Consider the following 8,210-nt stretch of genomic DNA (forward strand, 5'->3'; position numbering starts at 1 on the left):
TTTCTTTCTTTCTTTCTTTCTTTCTTTCTTTCTTTCTTTCTTTCTTTCTTTCTTTCTTTCTTTCTTTCTTTCTTTCTTTCTTTCTCTCTTTCCCTCCCTCCCTCCCTCCCTCCCTCCCTCCCTTCCTTCATTCCTTCCTTTCTTGCTTTCTTCCTTCCTTGCTTTCTGGCTTTCTTTCCTTTCTCTCCCTTTTTTCCTCTGCACTTCTGCATCCAGGAACACTCAATACTGTTACAGTGCATAACAGACAATTAACAAATAACTGCTGGATAAATGAGCAGATCTCACCAATCCCCCATTTGTAGACATTTTAACAGATTACACAGTAAGATGCATTGTATGTAAAGTCTGGCTGTAGTTTTGCTGTCAACTTAGGACATATTCTTCAATGCAGGGGTCTCCATCTAAATCTTTGGATATATATATATATATATATATATATATATTTATGAAAATTTATCAAATTACCATCCAAAATTGCTGCACTAGCCTATGTCTTTTATTCCAAACATGAGAGAGAGAAAACAGTTTTTCTGATTTTTTCCTCAACACTCATTTACAGTAATCTTCATGTCTATCAATCTGACAAGCACAAAAAGTTTACATTTAAATTTTAATTGTAATGAATTAGACTATTTTGCATACTTACTGACTGTATGTATTTTGACTGCCTCTTCCTGACCATTATCAGAGTTATTTTTCTAATTTCTTTATTAGAGCTATTTATATTTTAAGATCATTGATGTGCTGCACGTAGCACATATTGTAAATCTGGGCTTGTTCACTTCATTGTTTTACAATGCTTTTGTTGTATAAGATTGTTATATTTGCATACAGTCAAATGTATCCACGTCTTTATGAATGCTAGCTCTTTATGCATGGCAAGTATTATTCTGATTTCTCCTTATGAAGCCCAGCTATGCCAGTAAAAGCTCTTTTTAAAAGGAGTCCCAGACCTGAGAATGTAGGAGCCTGAGCAATCCCAGTGGAGAGAGGCGAAAGAGCCCCATATCTCTCTCAGAATAGATTACAGCTCAGCTCCGCAGCAGAGAGGCGACACTGTACACGTTTGCAGGGCAGATTGCAGTGGACACCTAATGGGAATGCTGCGGTGGAATCCAACCAGTAGTGACATATTAAGGAAGGAAGTGCACTTCAGAATTGGAAAAGGCCACTCTGTCCTGCACACCTGTCCTCTCAAAATTTATCTTAATCCCACATTCCTGATGTTTTACCATCTGTCGATATGCCTTCCCTCCCTTGAAATAAGTCAAGGGCTTGAATTAATTTTTTGCTACATTTGCCGTGTCTCTTCATTTATTCCATATGTTCATTGCCTCCAATGTGCAGTGACTGCCGTGTGAATCTCCCAGCTTCCATCACGACTCTCTGGTTTTTATTCCTTTGCCTTGGTCCACAAAATATGCTTTATTGTCCTTATTAGTCCCTCTACTGGTACCACCCCACACTCTATTATTTTTCAAGGAAATTAGAGCAATCTTTAAAATACTCATTATTTTATGTCAGCAAAATAAAAAAAAGATATCTTTCAATGAACCATGCCTTGGCCAAATTTAGTCCCATCTCAGTCTGCATGTTTTCAAAAAGCTGAGCTTGTGACTTGGCTTGGTAGTAAACAGAAGCATCGGAAAGACCAGGATGGCTCCCGGAGGGTCTCAAGTGGGAATCTGAGAGCTGAGGTTGGGAGTTGAGGTTCCCAGTGTCAGCTCCCTGGAGTCTTCCCTCAGAGGAGGGCCCATGGGGGTCCCCACCTGAGGACCGTGTTGGGGGTCACAGAACATGGAAGGGGAGGCCACCGAGCTCTCACAGAAGAAAGGAAAAGTGCAGATTCCATGCCCTGCTGCCTGGCTGACTGCTCCTCAGAGCCCTATGAGGCTTTCCTGATTCAATCATGAATGTCTGGGCCTTTTGTGGAAACCACGTGAGTTCCAGGCAGTGGGCAGGGCTGAGTAGAAGAGCGCTGGCTGACATGCTTCTGGGTGTCGAGCCTTGCTGATGGCTCTTCTGTGTAGGAGAAGGAGACTCGAGTGTTTAAACTTTGCATTGAAATGAGCATTTTCAGCACCTTCAGGAGATAAAAACCAAAATATTAATCAGGTAACACATGACCTAGACAGCTCTCTAGAACTTCAGTCATGAAGATATTTTCTTACTTCATTTGGTTTCCTAAACAGCTTCTGGATGATTCTAGGAGACAGACCTGCCACTTGATCACCTTGGTAAGGCCATGCTAGCCAGGTGCTTGATGTCACCAGTGTTGCTGACATCTATTAGAGGATGGACGACCAGGCACAGCAGTGGACTCTAACCCAGAGCCTGTAGTCTACTGGGGTGACAGCTTAAAGCTAGACAGATTGCTTTGCAGAAGGTTGTGTGATTGAGATAGTCACGATGTGCAGAGGGCCCGGTGGTCCACACAAGGTGGATGGGAAGCCTGCTCTCCCCAGCTTGTGTCCAGAGGCTAGCACAGATATTCAGCCAGTTTCGAGGGTAGCACCCTACAGACGTGCAGCATCCCCACAATTCTTGCATCTTCAAGACTCAGTCCTCCCCATTCATGTACTAGGGACCAAGAACCTTGTACATGAGCACCATGTCAGGGACTTGCATACCACGTGAGCCCCAGCACCAGTCTTGACCTGCTGATCAATGTCTGGGCCCACAGAGTCCTGGATGGCTCCTAAACAGAAGTCAGCATCCAATGGATCCCTCTGGGCAAGAGACGGGCTTGGAGACCCCGTGGCACCCTGCTAGAGCTACCATGGTGTCTCGGCATTCAGAACAGGGTGGCGCAGGGAGCACCGGGGTGAAGAGTTGGGGCCACAGAGGTCTTGACCAGGCTGGGTGGACTCTGTGGGCTCCAGCTGAGAGGCTGCCCATGATCCAGGTCTCTTCACATAGGGCCATGGAAATGCTTTCTGCTCCATGGGAGGATCAAGTGTGACCTCAGGGACAAAGCCCAGAACACTCCCCAGCACACTGCAAACCTTCATCCCTTTTCCCTGCCATCTCCTCCCATGATGTAAGGTGGGCTGCTTGCTCTTATGGCTCTTTTTAAAGTCTCTAATACACATTGGGCCCTTTATGTAAAAGGGTGAATGTATGTACATGTGCATCTGCATGTGTACATGTGCATCTATATGTGCACATGTGTGCCTGTGTGTCTTTGTATGTGCATGTATATACCTGTGTGCATGCCCCACACACTGTAGAAACCTTACCCACATCTGCCCTTCCACTTGGCTCAGGCTCCTGGTTCAACCTTTTTCCACCCTGGCCTCTGTGCACTCTTTCTCTGCTTTCTCTCTTCTCCTCTTCTCCTCAGTGGTTGTTGCTACCCAGCCCTTTGAGCTCGCTCAACCCTGATGGCTATCAAGCCCCACAAATGGGTTATTTTTTTTAAGAGTATCAGGGTCCAAACCAGAGTGAAAAGCAGTCAATGGAAGTAGAAATCACAGAAAATGTCCCAAAGCCCTTCTTTGCCAACCAAAGGATAGCCCCAGATCTCCTTTCTGGTCCCTGTGCCTTTTGTCCAAGCAGAAATGTCACATGTGCAGTGGCCATGTGACCTGCTCATTGGGCAGAACCACAGCATTGTCAAAAAGCAAGGGTTCAAACTGAGCAAAAGATGGAAGTGGATGCTGAGAGAGAGCCAGAGCTGGGTGCAGATCCGTGACTGCCAGCACCATCCCCAGGCCCCCAAGTACACTGGCAAGGCCTCCTCCCACTTGCTGGGACGTGGGCAGAGCATGCTCTGATGGCCACTGTGTGGGGTTGTGGGAAGACAGCAGGGATCAGATCATGTTCAGACCCAGCTGGGGTCATCCAGGGCACACAGGGGGCTGCAGGGAGCACATGCTAGGACTGGAGGGGACATTGGGTTGACTGTGGGTATTTGAGGATTATACTCTGAGAAGCCCCATCCTGGATGTCTGCCAAGAAGGTTGCTCAGTGGGACTTGGGTAGAAGTGGGGGAACTTGAGGACACTGGGGAGAACCTAGAGGTCTCCGGGAGAGAAGGGTAGGTCAGAGCCCCTAGGGAGAGGAGACAGAGGTGGGTACAAGATGTGAGGGGACTTGGTCCTCCCTTGAGTGAGGGTGGGGCTAAAATGTGCCATCTGCTGCTATCTTAGATACTTGAAATGTTCTCCTTATGGACAGAGGAGGGCACAAGAAAAGGGGCAAAGGGGGAGCGCTTGAGGGGCTCTTTTGCTTCAGGTTCTGAAGTGCTACAGCAGGCTGTCCTGCAAGGCCCTGCGCTCCCCTCTGGAAGGGACCACAATGCTTGGAGTTGACCACCCTGGGAAGTGGGAGCAGAGCAATGGCACTTTGGGACACCAGCAGACACAATGGGACCACTGAGGGACAGCAAGGGAGTCAGAGGAATGGCTGGAGTGCTGGGAAGTGGCTTAAGAAAAGGGCTCCCTAGAAACTGACAGAGGAGGCAAGGAGGAGGGCTTCAGAGGACATAGTGACCCCTGACTCCATAGGGCCAACAGCGGTCCTCACCAGGGAGGGGCACCCACTTGTTGGGTGTGTTTATCTCCACTCAGCTGTCTACTGGATGTCACTCGGCATAGTGCTGAGTGTAGCTGGATAAGCCAGAAATGCGAGGAGCTTTCTTTCCTGGAGTTTATCATCTAGGGAAAAATTATATATGTATATATATATTTCAATATTGTTTTTTCATATTTCTTCCTTATAATTGTAAAGCTTTGCACACTTAGCTTGTCACACAACCATCCAAAATGAGGTTCTATTTATCTGCTTTTTTATTGCTAAGAGAAACCAGGGAATCCAGTCTAGACAAACAGGCATATGCAGAAGACACTCAAGTCCAAATTCCAGAAGATGCCTTATTTTTCAGAAGGTGCACTTTTAAGGGAGAAGCTGAGTATGCATACTTAGGTTCCCTTTTCTTCCTTCCTATCCACTATAATAGATACATGAGGGCAGGAGCTAAAGCAGCCTTTCTGGAGCACGAGTTATAAGTCCCACATATGGGGTGACAAAGTACAGGACTGAAAGAACTGGATGGAGTCCCTAATGTTTGTGGGCCTATCATGCCTGCCCCAGAGGTGGGGCTTGTGGGGGTGACTGAATCATGGAGGGAGATGCGGCTGTCCTGCTGAGAGGAGGTGGGGCCTGGGAGGATCTGTCTCCCTCCTCCTCCCTTGATCTCTCTCCTCTTCCTGTCCGCCATGCCATGAGCAGCTCTCCTCCACCAGGCCCCTGTACTGAGTGTTTTGTATTAAACTGACTGAACATGGAGCAAAGCCTCTGAGCTGAGAACCTCCTTTCACATGCAATGTTGAGTATTGTGTCCCAGGGATGAGGACAGTGATTAACGTACCCATTAATCCCTGTGGGCTTTTGTGGGTGCCCAGTACCCTGCAGGCAGGAGAGCCAAGAGGTGAGGAGCTGGGGTGTGCATGGGTGCAGATGGTCAGATGAGAGGCAGAGGAGGACAGGATGGAGGATGAAGAAGCACGAAGGGTCCGTGCGGCTGCTGAGAGTGGCCAGGGGAGAAGAGGGCCAGTGCGATCTCACCGCTGTGGTTCTGTGTACACTTCGGTTGGCTGCTCATTTGCTTGTGGTGTTGGGGGCCACCCCTCACAGGGAGCCACAGGCTCAGTGCATTTTCTTTTCCAGGACAGGGTCTTCATAGGCTGGTAAATTATGAAAGCGGGGCTTGAAATTAACATGCTCCTGCCTCGGCCTCCCAGAGTGCTGGGATTACAGGCTCCCATCAGGGTGCCCAGCTGTGCTCCAGAGCAATCCTAACTTATGTACTTCTCTGGCTAACAGCGTGGGCTCTGGGGCAGGATGGCCCAAGCCCCACACTCTGCCCTGACACAGCCGGGGTAAAGCTCACAGAGGCAGGAAGATGTTCATGAACTACAGGTATTCTGCTTGGTGTGTGGTCAATAAATGTTACTTTTTTTATCAACAACCCTAGAAATAGGTCTTTGCTAGCCTGCTGTTTCAGAAAAGTGAACCTTGGGGAAGCTTCAAGATGGCCTTCATGTCGTGGAAGGGGCTCAAACCCAGCCCTACCTTCCCAGCCCCTCAGCAGCTTCCCCATCCCCTGAGCTCATCACACCTTTCTTCTGTACCTTAATTAAATCTTTCTCTGTTCCTCCTTCCCCACCTTTCTCCCTCAAGGTCATTCATAGCTCCTCAACAATAGAAATTCAACCATTTTTCTCCAAGTAAACAATAATTATCCAAGCTAACATTTAATTAGATAAACTCAATTTATAGAAAAGCTAAAGTCTGCACCAACTCAGAGTTTATCTGCCCAACTCTTTCTCCAGAGCCCTGCGTGAAAGTGCTGTTGGTGGTTGTCTTAGCAGGTCTAGGGAGTCCCAACCCATCTGGGATGACAAGGACAGTGTGGACAGCTACTGAGCCAAGAGTGGCAGCATCCCCTTAAACCTGGGTGCAGCTGTGTGAGGCATTCACATTGTTTTTCAGGTGCCGCTGCAGAGAAGAAGCATTGAATAGAACCCCGATCAGGAAATTCCACTCTCTTCTGGACAGAGCAGTACAGAAGCCAAGACTATAGCTCAGGCAGGTGCAGGTGTCCCATCCCCAGCCGGGATGACTGGGGACAGTGGCTGTGGCATCTTCAACACCAAAACTTCCACTGTACATCTCTGCCAGCTTCCTGGGTGTGAGTCACTAACACCATGCCAAAAGTCCCCTCCCTGCAGCAGCCAGCCTAGGTTGAGGCTCTGGCCACTGCCAGAAGACCTGACGTAGCTTCCATGTTCTGGCCTCCTCCCCCAGATGCCTTGCAGCCTCTTGCCTGGTGTCCTTGTTCCACCAGCTGCTAAACCCAAGGGGTTTCCTAAAGTGCATCCCTGCATGATCTCCCTGTTCCTTCAGGTGCCTACTCAGGGAAAATGCTGCTGGTCTGGGGATGGCTGGAGGGGACATGAGTAACAACAGAGCCATGGGTGGTGACAGCAAGGGTGCAGCCACATCATAGGATCCACAACAGTCAGCCTGACCCAGCAGCCCTTCTGAGGTGGCCAGGTCAATGGAGGTTCCCAATGTTCCTGGCAGGCAGTCAGTGCCACTCCTGGGGTCACAAGGTAGAACTGTCCTTGTCCTCAGCCATCTGGACAGAGGCTTCCTACCATGCAATGACTTCTGTGGGGGCTCTCCAGGCTGTGCTGACCCCTCCTCTTGGAGGCCACAGCCCCACTCGGGCATGCATGGGAAGGGGCCCACCAGGCATGAACTGCACCCCTCAGTGAGCCTTGTCCCACAGTGAGCCACCCTGGGGACATGCAGGGCTGCCCTGGTGTCCACCCAGGAGCAGAGACAGTGCAGTCAGTCTGAGTGACCCTGCAATGGCACACAGCACATCATTCGCAAACAACAGGAAAGCCACAGAGTGTGAAAAACAGGTGATCGTGCACCCAGGCTTGAGCTCAGTTCCCAGGAGCATGCAGCACTCTCATGCGAGCCAGCTTCCAGCAGCCACTGTCCCTCCATGGCTGGTGCTCCTGCGTCTTCTGCCTTGGCTTCCAGGGTCACCTTTCCCCGTCTGCCTCCTTCCCTTAAGGGCCTTGGAGATGGCACTGGGCCAACCTACAAAACCTCGAGATCTCTCCTCATCTCAGCACCTTGAATGAAATCACATTGGCAAAGTGCCCTTTGCATGAGGGGACAGCCACAGCCTCTGCCACAGGATGGTGAGGTAAACATGGCGGGGAGGTTATTCCCCCCTAGAGCTGAGAACAGCTGTACCCAGTAACCCCAAGTGTTCAAAGTAAGACACTGGCTTTACCCCAGTGCTGCACCAGAGCTTCCACCCTTCCCAACCTGCCACTGATTCCACACCAAAGAGCAGACCACTGTGGTACACCGGTCCCAGGGCACTGGTGGGAACTTCCTTTCCAAGATGAGCATAGTGGTTCAGGGTGGCACGGTGGGCCACTTGTCTGCACGGTGACATTGATGACAGTGACGTACTCAAGGGGATGGAGCCCAGAGTGAGGCTAGAAATGAGGCTCCTCACTTCACAGGGGAGCTGTTATCTGAAAAAGCACACATTTGACTCCCACCCTGTGGCCCTTTCCTGCAGTGATGTGCTCAGGGCGGGTATAGCTCTTTTTCAATCCTATTTCCACATGATGGCATGGCCACAGGATCAGCTCCCCCCTCCCCCTCCCCCC

Source organism: Octodon degus, unplaced genomic scaffold, assembly GCF_000260255.1.
Source record: "Octodon degus isolate 3935 unplaced genomic scaffold, OctDeg1.0 scaffold00351, whole genome shotgun sequence".
Classification (NCBI taxonomy): Eukaryota; Metazoa; Chordata; class Mammalia; order Rodentia; family Octodontidae; genus Octodon; species Octodon degus.